The sequence below is a fragment of the Triplophysa dalaica genome, chromosome 17, assembly GCF_015846415.1.
Source record: "Triplophysa dalaica isolate WHDGS20190420 chromosome 17, ASM1584641v1, whole genome shotgun sequence".
NCBI classification, from domain to species: Eukaryota; Metazoa; Chordata; class Actinopteri; order Cypriniformes; family Nemacheilidae; genus Triplophysa; species Triplophysa dalaica.
In genome coordinates this window covers 4,069,848-4,085,332 of record NC_079558.1, presented here as the reverse complement: position 1 = coordinate 4,085,332, position 15,485 = coordinate 4,069,848, and the positions used below count along the sequence as shown (strand labels likewise).

General features: G+C 37.5%; 1 protein-coding gene across 2 annotated transcripts in view; it reads left to right on the top strand.

The window, feature by feature from the left end:
• The first annotated feature begins 854 nt into the window (after positions 1–854).
• Positions 855–15,485, top strand: part of rbfox3a (RNA binding fox-1 homolog 3a) — a 398,996-nt gene continuing 384,365 nt past the window's right edge. The window contains exons 1-3 of one of the 2 annotated variants that reach the window (XM_056770683.1): positions 855–1,013; positions 2,422–2,654; positions 2,816–3,185. The gene's annotated coding sequence lies outside the window, so the exon portion shown is untranslated. The remainder of the gene's footprint in view (positions 1,014–2,421; positions 2,655–2,815; positions 3,186–15,485) is intronic. The other variant, XM_056770684.1, reaches the window with a different exon arrangement.

Genomic DNA, 15,485 nt, shown 5'->3' with positions numbered 1-15,485 from the left:
TTAAATTGTACAATGCAATAAATGTTTCCTTCCTCTTGAGGTTGTATCCATTATAACAATCTTGAAATGAATCTGAAAGTATGTATTTTAGCCTGGAATTAAGCATTAAACATGTTTTTTTCAACGCATCAGTGTAAATGTATGTTGCACTGCAGAAAAAGTAAATAATATCATAAAAATTATTTTGTATGACTTTGATGAGCAAATAGATGTTGAATCAATGTTGGAAGTCAACGTATTTCCAGAATTTGCGATAGATTTTTGGTTTTGTATTTTGACGTATTTCTAAGTAAAATGGAATTTTGAATGAAAAAAATTGCGGGCGTGGCTTTTGTCTTTCTAGCGGATACTCCGCCCAAGCGGCCTAACATACGTCATCCAAGATGGATAGTCAGGACGAAAGTGCATTTTCAGATTTTAACTAAAGATTATGAGGCAGACGATTTTTGACCGACATTGATAAAATATTTACAATAAACGCTGCAATATTTCATGAAAAAATAGGCATTGTCGCAGGGACTTTAACATTACAATGTAAGTTCGCTGTGGGTCAGTCAAATGAAAACTTTAATTGCTTAAATACCAAACTAACACAAACACGCCTTTTGATTTTGGACTCTAAATACAAAAAACTACAACCATTTTGTTCGGTTTCTTTTTTTGTTTGTTCTCATTTCATTTTTAGGTATTGATATTAAATATTTTGATAATAATATCCAGATTTGTGCAAATTAAGGCCAGTTGCTGTGTGATGCACTTCTGAGCAGCAACAATAGTCCGTGTAAACACATTTGATGACGTGAAATTTCACGCTCCCGTGTACCTTAGTGGGTGGAGCTATATGACTGCTCGTCGGTCGTAACCCGCTAAAACAACTGTCAATAAATGTCACAGGAAGAAGAATGCAAAAGCAACAGTAAACAATCCATCGTTATTTCTTCAGTGCAGCACAATTGTGCATTGACAGTGGAGTGGAGTAACGTTATAACGTTTCCATCCGTTCTTTGATACAGGTACGAGCTTCATTTTCATTACACATGCCTTGATTTGTACTCCTGAAGTTTAAAAAAAAATAGAAAGCCCAAAATATTTTAGGATGTCTTTGGATTGAAAAGGTTATGCTTTGATAGTGCAGTATGTAGAAATGTGAACCTGCCTCAATGTAGATCGTACAACGGCGTTTTAGTGCCACGTTAAAAATATAAAATAAACCAAGATTTCGTGAATAAAGTAAAAATGTTACGAGAATAAAGTCGAAATGTTACGAGAATAAAATTTTTTTTTATTTTTACGCCGTCGTAAAATCGCATGCATAGACATTCGAGATTACCGCTGAGTGGCACGTCAACGCCGCCGCCATTTTAGGCCGGGCAAACGCGTTCAAGGAACAAAACACGTGCGGTTATTTTCAATTAAAGCACTATAAAACAGATGTTACATTTCTCAACTGATTAAAGTCAGCGAGTGCTTTCTGCTTTGGATACTGTATTTAAAGTAGGTCTCGATATGAATGAGCGAATGCCTTGTGTAGTTTGGCAACAAACATTAGTGTTACGATACACCTGCTGTGCTGTTAGAAAGATGTTGTTCTCTGAAGTTAGGCTTTATTCGGAAACGTGGTTTTGTTATTGAATGTCAACAAGTCAGAGCCTTTGTTTTGAGATCTTATCATCTAAATTTGAGGAATTGCTTATTTTGTTAGGCTGCCCTTATACTGGATAAAATTATCTTTAATTATTGTTTTAAATGCTCATGATGGATATTTTATCAATAAGGTTTATACGACAATTAATCCTTGAATAATCCTTGAATAAACAGCTTTTGAACACCTCAGGGAATAAAATAAAAGAAATGGTAAACATGCTGTGAAAATCAGTGTCATGCGGATCTCTGCTGTCCTCTGATTTCCAATGACAAACCATTTCTTTAAAATGACCTATGTTGTTCATATGTCTTGGACTGACAAGTGTTGTTCTGGATGTTGAAGGGTCTCTTTTTAGCTTTCATCTGGGTTTTAGACAATCTGGTTTTGGTATGGTCTTGGAGTGTCTGGTCTTTCACTTTATGATGTGTGGTTGTTGTAGGCACATGTCTGTTGAGACGACTGGATTATGTTAGGATAACTAACTTCAAAATACATTTGACTTAAACCCTAATACATATTAGTTTTATAAGAATAAAGTGACTGGAATTGTGGTCTGTCTACTTCATTGAAAACTGCAAGCATGTAATCTAATTGTTCTTTAATATATGTTTGTGTTTTGTAAATGAAAGGCTGTCAGAGACATTATTCTTAATTCTGATAAAGATTTGTGCATTGTTAGTAGCATCTCAAATTTTTGTTTAGAAATGCCAGACATCTCACTGATTCTTTAGGATATATGTACAGTTGTCCACTAAGTCATGAATCCATCTATGCAGGGACTCTGGCGGAGGAGCAACTGTCTACGCGGGGGAATTTGGTGGAGAAACGACCACCTATGGCTATGCAGGGGTCTCTGGTGGAGGAGCAACTGTCTGAGCAGGGACTCCTGAAAAAGAGCAACCATCTAAGCAGGGGAGTCTGGCGGCGGAGCATCAGTCTACAGGGGACACTCTGGCAGAGGAGCGACCCTCTACTCAGGGAATATCTGATTAAGCTGCAGCAATAGCAGGTAAAGTTTGTTTTAATAGAGGTTTAACTCAGCGGTCTCATCTAGAGGTGCGACCATCTATGCAGTGGACCATCTACACAAGGGACTGATGGAGGAGCATCTAATGGAGACCTCTGATAAATTTTGAATAAAAAGCAGGTAGAGGTCGTGTTTTATTTCAGTTAGAGAAGAGACCATCCATGCAGTAAGCGAAGGATCGTCCAGGCAGAGGGCTCAAGCAGTGAACTGACGTCAATGCAGAGGACTTTGGCAGAAGAGCGGCCTCTAATGCAGAGGACTTTAATGGAGGAGCACCTACTTGAGTTTTCAGAGAAATGTTCATAAACATTAAAGCAAAGACCGGTAAAAGGGGTTTTTAAAAGCTAGAGTATTTACCATCTACAGTATACAGATGGCTCGAGCAGAGGAGGGTGTCTGGCAGTGTGACCATCTTTGCAGGGGACTCTTTGGGGAGAAATGACCGTCTCTGCTGAGGAGGAGTATCTATTGGAGTTCTTTGAGTGAGCAGCATAAACAGTGAAGCGATGGCAGGTGAGGTGTGCGTTTTTTTTTTTTAAATGTACATGTGTTGGGAACATCCTTTAGTTACCGGTCAACATCAAATATTTTTGTCCTCAGAAATGCTGAGACCAGGCAACCTAGGCTGCGTTGAAGTTATACCTTCAAAGTCGTAGCGATATGTGGAAACGCAACCCTGTATTGTTTTTCTGTTCTTAGATTGTTTACATGGTTTTCCAGTTTCCCCTGAAACATTGCCCTGAACCTTTCTACCCAGCCAGAAGGTCAGATTGACAAGATGACAATCTCAGTGCCTGGCCAAGTGATTGATTTTTATTTTCAGTCATTTCTCACAGACTGTAGTCAGATGGACTCGTATAGGGCGGAGGTTAGCATGGAAGTTTAAGAATTTTTCCAAGGGTTTTTTCTTGGTTTTAAAGGACTTCAGAGTACTAATCTACATAATATGAATACAAATGACTCTGGCAGTGAAACGCTGTTCAAAGCCGGCTGCTGGCAGTATTTGGCTGCGTTTATCAATCATTTTGCCTGTGCGAAGTGTGCGTGACAAAGTAGAGAGAGCATGAGACCATCTACAGTATGACATGGACCTTGTGAACTGAATCAGTCAATTTTGTACGATTCTTGCATGGATTCAAGAAATATACTGTAGCTTATCAGAGCTTTAGATACAGTGGGGTCTATAAGTCCACATAGGAAGTTAAAGCAATACTTTATTTTTAATGTTACAACATTGAAATAAAATAAATGAACGTTCTCTAGGTAACTCTGTGTAAATACACCAACACCTTTTTATAAACAGATATTCTTCCCTCCACATGCTTTTTGGAACATTTTAGATCAAGTTTATGCCAGCTCCGGTGCCAAAGTATCTTTCAAGTAAGTGGTGGATTTGCCAAATGCTAAGGCATTCTGGGACATTATTTTCTTCACTTTTCAACTACTAAGATTGTTTTGCAGATAATTTGACCGTAATCAAATTATTGCAGATATAATCAGATTGTTATGAAAAGCATTCAGTAATGTAGAGAAAATACAAATCAATGTACTCCACAATGTGGGACCCCACTGTTTCTAACATTTTGAGGTTGTGTGTTTTTTGTTTTAGATGTCTGTGGACAGCTACACACACAATTACATTCTTTAGACTTCAGTGAGAAACAAACATATCACAAAATATCTTTTCTCAGTAATAGGTGAAGACTTTTGAAAAGGATGAGAGCAACATGATCTTTGAAAATATTGGCTAATCAATGAAAAGTAATTTACAGTGATTACCCTTCTACGTGTGAAGATCTTTTAAACAGTGTCAAGACTTGTAAACCATCCCCCCTTTTGCGCCCGACGCTTTCACATGGCAAAAATCCATACCCAGCAAATACAATCTCATTTCTCCCTCCGCCCCGCCGCTTTAAATAGTCCATATTGAATTAACTCCATAAAAACAAAGATCGATCTTTCCATTGCCCATCTTGATACTGCTGCTCGCACCACTGAACTCATAATCACCTCTGATCCAGGCAAGGCATTCGTTTAGAAGGGAAAAGCTTTTTCCATCAACTAACAGTCACGTATATCCGACCATCAGCAGTGCAACTCTTGGCTAATATCAGCTGCTTTCTTATTACGGGTCAGCGGGGTGACATAATTGTGCCACTTTGAATGTTATACGTATTAACCATAAATTAATTTTCATGGATCATGTTTAATGGTTGTTGATAGCTCACTGATTTTCACAAGCTGAGACGTAATGCATTTTATGTGAATCTTTCAAATGTAATGGGGACATTGCAAGTGTCTATTTTCCATTTCAGAACATCTGCCTTTACAAAAAACGAGACTGTGAGCGTCACGGTACACAATTAAAGAACCGGTAAAAAAAATCCTGAATCATCTTCATGTCATTTCGAACCTGTCAAGATTTTTTTCATGGAACCTTGCTTTGTCAGATTTACCATCTAGTATGTTCCTAACTTGAGAGTTTGCAAACTCTAAATTATTATACAGTTTGACTGAAAAAGGACTAAATGTAAATGTAAGTTTGCAAACAAATCAGACTGCATCAACAATGGTTAAAAAGATCACAATGTTTTATTTATAATTGGGGAATCTCCACTTGGTTTAAAGTGACATGAAGGTTTGAAAACAGTTATCTTCTTTTACACGGAAGCTGATTCATTTATAATGGTTAAAGTCAAAAATAAATAAACGTGTATCTGTGGAAGTTTGTCCAATCATTACATTCGAAAAAGTTGGTTTTAGCGGCAACTACGTAAACACGTTATGTGGCCCAAACTTCACTTCTGGTAGGCCTCGGCAAAGATTCAATAACTGTAAAATTTTTTATTAAATACACATAATATACCAAATATAGGTAAATAAATAAGTTGTTATATAACTAGCTGTAGTAGAGTAGGCGGGGCGAGACCGTGGTTCAAGTAATTGTGTAATTAGCGCCAGCTGTGCGCACACCGGGCTCGCATCACGTAGGAGATGGGGAGCATATAAAAGGAACGAGCGACCGGACCGTCGAAGAGAGAGGACCGGGCACGAACATGTTTTACGTTTGTATTTATATTTATATTTGTTGTTTATGTTATTTCGCCGGCGGTCGTCCGTGAGGGGCCGCCGGCTGTTATTATTTATATTAAAACTTTGTGTTTAATGTCTGCTGGTTCCCGCCTCCTTCATTCCTTTGAATGAATCTTATTACACTAGCCACTATAGCCAGACCGATAACCAAACACAGACCATAAGTTAACTTTGGGTGAGGCTGTTGCTATAAAAAATCTCTATAAGTTCTAATCCTCTATAAATTCTAATGCTAAACAGTTAATAGTTGTTTATGTTTACTATTATTGTGTTTTATGTGCTTTGTATTGTAATATTGTCTCATCTGTGAATGAGACATGAGGTCATTGACATTTGGAGGTTTGGGTTTAGAGAGATATACTGTATGCAGTGGATCAAAGATCTTTTCCCTTTTTAGCATTCAAAGCTAGCTTGCTTTTGCTATCCTCTATAATACTTCCTGCCTCCGTTTTAAGCGGCTAGTTATTCGTGGTTTCATTAAAAAAGAAAACAACTGTGGCTATACAAAACGACTCGGACATCAACCAGAAATTTCTTTAAATACTACAGTTTAGCTAAACACTAAGTTCTATGATAGTAGATCGTAGCTTTCTACTATCATAGTACTATCTATTGTACAATCTGCCTTCAAGCAAATCAGGGCCTGTGGCTATTGTAATGTCACACGATATTCAGAAGCAGATATAGATGTCTTCTGAGATCGCCCCTGCCATTAGCACTAGCGTATGGAAGTCAAACTAGCATTCCATTGGTCTACCGTTCTCCATTAAATGCTAATCGTTCAGCTGCGTCTTCAAGGTCTGGCGGTTGCGGCTTATCTAATGAATCAAATGTGGTGGAGAACAAAGACAGTGTTAAACATTTAAATCACACGCTTGTGCATTAATGCTGACAGTCAGCACTGGAGGGGTATTTGATGCCATGAAATATTCTTGTGACTGTGAAACGGGAAAGCCAGTATCAAAGCAAACAAGAATAATGAGTGTAGAATGACACATTCATTATTCATCACGGGGCTTTCGCTAAACATTTATTTATTCATTCACCGGCTTATTTATTTATTTTATTTATGAACGAATCCCACGTTCTATGTGACGGTATGCTTACGCCATGGCTCCTGATATATTTTGTGATATATACGTTGAAGCTGATTGAGAAGGATTGAGAAATGATGATTGACTAGGGTTTTCACCTTCCCTCACACTGTTATTGCCATCTGTGCACAATGATGTTAACCGTCGCCCGAAGTGATGAGGGACCGTGATTGTACTGTGTAGTCAAAGAGCGCACCTGATAACTCTAGAGGTCTGGCTTTCAAGTTTTTGCTGCGGGATGTTAGATGCACAGCTATTACCGTCTGCAAAGTAGCTTTGCTTCAACTACCACGTTCTTCCGTTATCGCAATGGAGATTAATTTGCATGTGTGCCAGACACAGGCTTTTTTTGAATGTATTTATTGCTTTCCAGTGGCAGGAAATTTCCCAAATTTGATGAAAATGTGCACATACTCAATCTTCTATGCATCAGTCATATGGGAGCCATCAGACAAACATAAATTAGAGAAATGCATGGTGAAGGCCTCATTTATAAAAGCAAAAATAATCACAAAACACAGAGCCCTCGGGGATCTCAAATACAATTTTCATTTACTTCAGATCTTTCATTTTTCTCCGCTGTCACTTTCTGTACCTGGTCTCCCTCATCTGGGGACGATCATTAGACTAATTAGCAGGTAATCAATGTTTAATTAAAACGAGGTTGTTAATGAAAATGACTAGTGGTGCAATTTTGGACCGACTCTCTTTGTCACTCCAACCTCATGTGGAATACGTAGCACGAGAAAGCACATTTAGCTCATTCTTACTTTTGATGTAGTTAGAAAGAAGTTGGAGACCCCGGTTACCCTGCTGCATAGCAAGGCGACTTTTTCTGGCACTACATGTTACCTGCACAAAGGTTCTCTTGCACTAATAATTGTGTAGATTATTCATATTCATATTTATATGTAGATTTGAATTTATCACATCCGTCACAACACATAAGCACATGATTTTTTTCCTAACTGCATTTTAATGTTGATAAATTTGGAGTATTTTTAGTGAACGACCATCCACCCAGGTTAGTCAATTGGGTAACACTTTACAATAAGGTTGCATTGGTTTGGTTAACTAGTTAATGGATTAGCTAACATGAACTCACAATGAACTATGCTCATTGTTATTTCATGTTACTAATGTTAACAAATACAACTAGTGTTACCAGGGATGGGAACCGAGAACCGGTTCTTCTTTAGAACCGGTGCCCAGTGAATCGATTCCTTGGAACTGTTAGCGTACCTGCTTAACGATTCCGCTTATTGGTTCCGCTTTTTGCAAATGTGTCATCATTATGACATCACACACGCAGCAAACATGTAATCGAGGCAGAAGCGATCTAAAGCTTGGTTATATTTCACTAGAAAAGACGCCAATGCGGTCATTTGCAACAACTGTAAAAGTTTAATTTCGACAAAGGGAGGAACTACCTCCAATATGCAGAAACATTTGGCCACACAGCACGCAACTCATTTGCCGGAGTGTCGCGTGTTTGATACACTACTACTTAGCGACACAGCAACAACCAGTGAGTCAAGTAGCAGCGGAGCTAACGTGACGTCATCTGCTATTAATGCCGAAGGTAACTTCTCTGTTTAGTTAATGTGAGCGCCATTTCATCTCGTATCCTTCCTGAGAGGGCAAACATGACCATTTTTCTGCACAAAAATTGTTAATTTGCCTAAGTTGATAGTTGTGATCTTTTCAGAAGACTTCTTTTTATTTTGTATGTCAGTTGAGTTGAAACAATTTTGTTTCAGGTAGAATATTCCCAAAGGCACAAGCTCTTCCTTTACTGTTTAGTCTGTGTTTTTAGTTTTTAGGGCACTTAAATAGCAGTTTTATTTTATTATTTTGTCTGCACCAATGATGAATGTGAAAAATTCTATAGGTCCCTGGACTTTACTTTGTAGCCTACTTTTAGGTTTGTTCTGAGGTTGCTACACATAATTTGTGTATACTCTGAGTATGTGCTGTGTTCTTATCAGATATTAAAGCGTTAAATACAAACAAACAAATTTGTACTTATTCCCTCACCCAATGAGAATCGATAAGAAATCAGATCGATAAGCAATATCGATAATGGAATCGGAATCGTTAAATTCTTATCAATTCCCATCCCTAAGTGTTACTGTAGTTTGCATGAAGCACACCCCTAACAGCTCAAAATAGAGTAAGTGCGTTTTAAGTATACACCAAAGCAAAACTGTAGAAAAACTGAACTTTACCAATAAATGGGAGGTTTTGCTGTGAAAAAAAAGTTGTGCTGTTCAAAGTGTGACCACAGCTGATGGTACTGTACAGGTTAATGTGGTTTTAGCACATCTAGATTCATCTTTCAGATTCATCTTTAAATCTGTATAAATGATCAAATGTAATAATATAAGTTTTATTAATATGAAATATAGAAACTATACAAAAGTTTTTCGTGAATAATGTGTTCGTAAATACATTTGTATGCAGATTTCACTCACAAATCCGTGCGTACGCATACTTGTTGAACAAGTGCATGCGAGACCCATTGTACTGGAGGCATTAATAATTCTACAAAGGTCATGTAATATTGAGCACACCTGTTGTTGTTTTAGACGCCACAGCTAATACAATATAAATAGTGTAAAAACATTTTCATTATTTTTTAATTTGACATTTGTTTATGAAAGTGACTCAGTTATTACGTCCGCTGTTGAAGTCATGAACTTTTAATGCACGTGAATAACTGGCACGTTTATAAAAGGAGAAGCAGGCCTGCTGCAGAGGTTAACATTAAATCCTCCCACACAGTTACTATTCTCACATACTACTTAAAAAGCCTGCTCGTGTGCACTATGGAACTGAGAAATTTCTGGTTGACGGGTAAGAACATCCTTCAGTCAAGGTTATGAGATGGGCAGGGCTGAGCCGAACGAGGTCTCAGTGATCATATACCCTAATTTGAACAAAGCATAATGAGGGGCTGTAATAAAACATCTGTTTTAGCATAGTCGGTGATTAAAACTGACCTTTGAGTAAGACAGAGAAGTGCTTAACGACTGAAGTGGTATGCAAAGTGAAAAATGAATGCATTATCAATGTAATTAATGTCTATGGTGGACCTAAAGGCATTATGCAAATTGCGCTGAATCTTAATGCCTTCCACATCAAATGCTCTATCTGTTGATTGCCCACAGACGTTACTCTTGAAGGTTCTGTTCAGTATTAACTCCTAACCTTAAAAAATGTTCTTCCATCTTCACAGCCAGTTATACGTGGGGTGGCGGTTAAAAGCTTGTTATTAGTGGATTTACATGGGCTCATAACCTGGGCAGGCCATCTGGTTGGCCTTGGAGTCAGATGGCTGACAAAAATGACTAACGTGAGGTTTATTAGGGGTGCATGGGGACAAGCTGTAATCTATGCTATGAATATCTTATTTTTTTTACTGTAGACAGGAACTGGATGTGATTTTCTCTTTCCGGGCTCTTGTTTTTGTTGTTTCCACTGTTTACCAGTCACACAATTATCACAGTTTACAAACCCGAAGGGGGTAGAAATTGCTCGGTCGGACATTTTAGTTCGAGTATTAACCTTTTTTTCTGGTTTTACTTTTACTTAAGGAAAGTCCAGTAGTGAAGTTGTTTTATCTTTATCTGAATTATTCCCAGAACAATTGTTCTTCTGTTAATTTCTACCTTATATTATTTAAATGATGAATTCAAAGATCATGGGTTTGGTCCCAAGGAACACATACACTTAATGCTCTGAAAGTAATTGACAAATAAATATAAATAAGATGTGTTGGTAAATATAACTTTGGGAATGGTCCCAAATATTGATTATGTTTTAATTCAGCTCTAAATTTCATAGTTTGACTTTTTCAGAGTGCTGTAATATAATAAGAAAAGCATGGTTTTGCTTTTATGTTTTCTGTTCATTTGACATTTTACTTGTTCATAAGGTGTTACTGGACCAGATTTGTTTTAAGTGCCTACAAAAGTGATGCACAGAATTTATTTAAAAGCCATAATTACTGTAATTCATCCCTATTAATGGAAGTAATGCCCTTATTGCTGCGATGTTTGATGAGTATACGTACAGATTTATATGAAAATGTAAAGTGTACTGCTTGGCATCTGTACGGGAAGAACGCGAAGTAAAAAGAAAACATTCATCCGTGTCAAATTAAAGAACCGTATTCCACCCCCACATTTCTGTCTAGGATACATTCATCTCCAAAAAAGTACTTCGGGAAGACGGCACTCATAAGCGTACAGTAAATTGGAGTCTCACGTTTGTCTTAGAAATGCAATAAAAGAACTATGAGCTTTGTTGATTCGTATGAGATGAGACATTTCAACAAGCGCTATGAAATAACTGGGATTATTTCTTAATTTAACAGCACAATCGAAGGGGCAGAGTGCAGTATGTATGTAAGAATGCTATAATACAACCTGTTGATTCGAATTTATCCTGTTGGTATTAATAACAAAAACACATTTACACTTTAACCTTATGGTGAAACATCTTCATTTCATACCATTCGCTCCTTTTGAAATCCCGATGACTTTGTGCAAAATAGATTTCATTAATCTGGACAGAAGAGCTCTTATGACAGCCGGTGTGCTGTTCACTTTGTATTCATTAGTCGCGTACTGCGATAATGCAAGAGGAGAGTTTTCTTCCCCCCAACACCAAGGCCAACTTTTTCATCAATCCACCTGCAGTGTGTTTATAAGGATTTAGATTACCCTGCTTCATCAATAAACTGCACAGGTCATCGATGAAATTATCCTTTGGATACAATTAGGGAAGTAATAAAGCCTTTCATTGTCCTTGACAGATTGATGGTCTTAAACTTTGGGGCGAGAACATTATCTGCTGATACCAATGTGAGGTAAAATGCCCCCATATTGCCCGGCATAAATATTAAAGATAAATAATCTGAAGTACAGCTTCGGTGTGGAGCCGGCGCTCTAATTTGAAATGAAACGTTCGCTAATTTACAGGGAACCTTGTGTCACTGATTAATTAAAACTTGTTTATCTCAAAATATCTACATTAATTAAATTTATGACTGTTTTGACCTGGCAAATGAGTGATGGAATATGAAACCATGTTTATCGTGGTAAAAGAAGATGAGGAAACTTTTTGCTTCTGCAGGATAAACATTCAGAGCAGTTGCTTTCCCAGAAGAAGAATGTGACCCAGACTGTGAAAAGACATTTCTTTTGTGATTTACTGTTTTCTATATGAAATCATCCTGCATAATGTAAAGAACATTCTGTGAAATTATAACTTTGATATCTTTGAAGAGGTGATTCGCCTGAAATATGTGTTTTTCTTTGGTGTGTTATAAGTTGCCCATGCATGTATTAGACAAGTAAAATTGCAAAAATTAAAGTGTCGGAACTAAAGATGTATTTTATCTAGAAGCGAAAGCTCATCCAGACCTGACTGAAACGCCTCATGTAACCACACCATGGCGAATCTACGTCAGTTGGGAACATGATTTGACTCTTGTAAATCTCATTGCACCGTCGCCGTTGCAGCCATGTCACTTTATCACCTGTCAGTAGTTTTGGAACCCTGATGTTCCTAAATATGGTAAGAGGCGTTACATTTCTGTGCAGTATTAGACCAATCACTACGCACTAGTGAACTGGCCAATCAACACCTTCCCTTTCAGAGCGATGAGCTTTGTAAAATATCAGCGTGTTTCTGAGAGGCGGAGCATTGTATTTTATGTGGAAAATACAGCGTTTTTAACCTTAAATCATGTATACACATTTTATTTCATCTAAAGCAAACAACAATATTTGTTTTAGCCGCGTCAAATGATCTCTTTAATATTGACTGAGTAATGTCATGACAAAGATTGAAATCAATGGGAAATTAAAGGTTGAAAACAAATTTTTATATAGACCGTAGCAAATAAGCAATACCTTTAAATACATTTAAAACCGGACAAAATTATATAATTAAATCTCATATTAAAATGAAATAAAAGTTCATGAAGAACGGATTTATGGGCATATGTAAATAGAGATGGACATGAAGGGCATTCAAAAGATGTAAAAAATAAGTAGTAAATCGTGTTTTACAGCTCAAACTTTTCTTAGCTTTAAGTGATAACTTTGTGTGAGGTTTTTCTCCTCAATAATAAATACAAAAATGTAATTATTGACACATGGTAAGAGTACTTTGCATAGTTTTGACAATTTGGTCTTCTTTTTTTTACTTGATTGAGAGCACAGTTTGTGACAATGTTGAGATTTCCGTTTGAAAATCTCAAGAGGATAAAATCCCAAGTGATTTTACAAAACTTTTAATTTGCTCTACATTGACACATCTGAACTTTAAAAGAGGTCATTTGTTTTTTTGTGTTTTTCAGAGCAGCGTTCACTCCTGTTGAAAAGATCACGACCGGACTAATAAAACAAGAAGTAAATCCGAGTTGCTGTGAGTTAAATAGCATTTCAGACTCTCAATAAATAATTCACTCTCCAGTGATCACACTAGATTTAATTAGCTCTTGTTATCCTGATATTATCTGGGCCTCTATGCTGTACCATCTCTCTCAGCATCAGGACCTCTTGCTGCACACTGCCTCTGGGTCACAGGACATCACACCCACACACACTCCCCTGCAAACAAACATCCACACTGATTTAGAGTTTAGACCCCCTTAAAGATTATTAAGCAGAAAAGAGAAACTTCCCATTGCGCAAAGGGCATTCAGTATACTTTGCTCAATTCTTAATCGGGTCATTCCAGTTTTTTGTGGTACAGTGTGTAATTGGCGAGATGTTGCTTGTGAAAGCACAGGATCAACACTTCTGTACAGCAAGATCTCTACAACAGCCTCCTAACTCTTCCCAGTTGCTGCTTTCCTATTGGCCACAAAGGATAGTTCAAAGATGATTGAAAAAAGTTTTCTGCAATTAATATTTCATCTTTCCTTTAGGAAAAAAGATAAAAATCGAGATGTTTTGAAAGTCTTGGGAGATTAGTCACTTGAAACAGTTTTTAAGTTTTTGGGGCATATTCTTGCGGCGACTTGTAGGGAAAAAAACGTTAATGAAATCTCTTTAATATCCCTGTTGTTTCTCCTAGACAAAAATTAGACTAAATGGGAAACAAGTAGACATTTTTGCTTAAATATCATGCATTTAATAGCTCTATATTTTGTCAACATTTGTCTCATTTCCGTCTTTTCACTTCAAGTATAAACGTGCAAAACAAATTTTTACTTAAATGGGCAATGTGCAGATTTTAGTGGCATCTAGCGGTGAGGTTGGGAATTGCAACCAACGGTGCACTCCACCCCTCCCTTTGAAGCACAGCTGCGTCTCTCACAGAACTCGGATGTCGTCTCATTTTCACATCTTTCCCTAAGGAGATAAAGTATTTACAAAACGCTCTCTATAGAGCAGTTTGTACGTTTAGGGATACTGTAGAGACAACATTGGGAATTCCATGTAAGGGGACCAGCGTTGCATGTAGATAAAAACAGCTCATTCTAAGGTTATAAAACAACACTTCATTATGAAACGTCTTTATACACCTCTGAAGACAAAGTTATGTATATTATATTGCATTTCTGTCAATAGATACTCCAAAAAATGACACACTGGACCTTTAAACGAAACCTTTGTGAGAACTCTAAGTCTCAAAAGCTATAAAAGCTCGTCCTCTGAGCAATAACGCTTTTCATCTAGGAGTAGAACGGGCGCTGAGCGATATATCTCTTCACACTAACCGTAACGCATCATGAGACGTGACAATAGAGTGATAATGTTTAGTATAATGTTCTAACCCCCTCACAGACTTATAATGTTATTGGCCACTGAGCTGTCTGTGTGCTGGAGCTGTGAGCTGCTGTGGCGTGGTGTGATTCGCCTCGGCTTAATTGCAGTGATTGTGAGAGCGTTGTAGCAGTATAATGTGGTGCTGTTCAGGCAAGCATGGAGCTGTGGAGCCATCAGTTTGAGGAGGTGACTGGTTGTGAGTCACACACATACACACTTGTCAAAAGCAAGGATGGAACGGCGAGAGACAGCAGCCCTAGGAGTCTTAAAGAATACTCTAACCTCAAAATTAGAAGCTAGAATGTTAGTTGTTTGAAGGTTTTTTGAGCCTTTCAGCATGGAAAATCAGACACACAAAAGAAGAAAGTTGGTAACCAAAAAGCGCTGGCAACAATTCAATTCTATTCTAGGGACACAAAGACAATGCAAGTGAATAGGTGCCAGTTAACAACGTTGTTCAATATATCTTCTTTTGTGTTTTGTGGAAGAAAGTCAACGAGGTTTAAAATGACATACGAGTGAATAAACTATGACAGAATAAAAGATTTTGGACTATCACTTTAAGGGCAATTGTTTTATTTTTTATAAATGTATTACTTATAGCCGGGGATCCCAAAGTAGGGGTCGGGACCTCTCGCAAGGCAGTGAGGATGGGGTCGCAAGATGATTTCCAGAAATAGTACGAAAAGAGTCCGGCGTTTGCAAAAAGAGGACATCCATCAGCACCGAATCAGTTTGATGAAATTTGACCATCTGTTGTTATAGTTCTTAGTTTATGTATAACAACAAGCAAAATAATAAGTAAATAACTAAAGTCATGTTATGTTAGAATGTGTTGT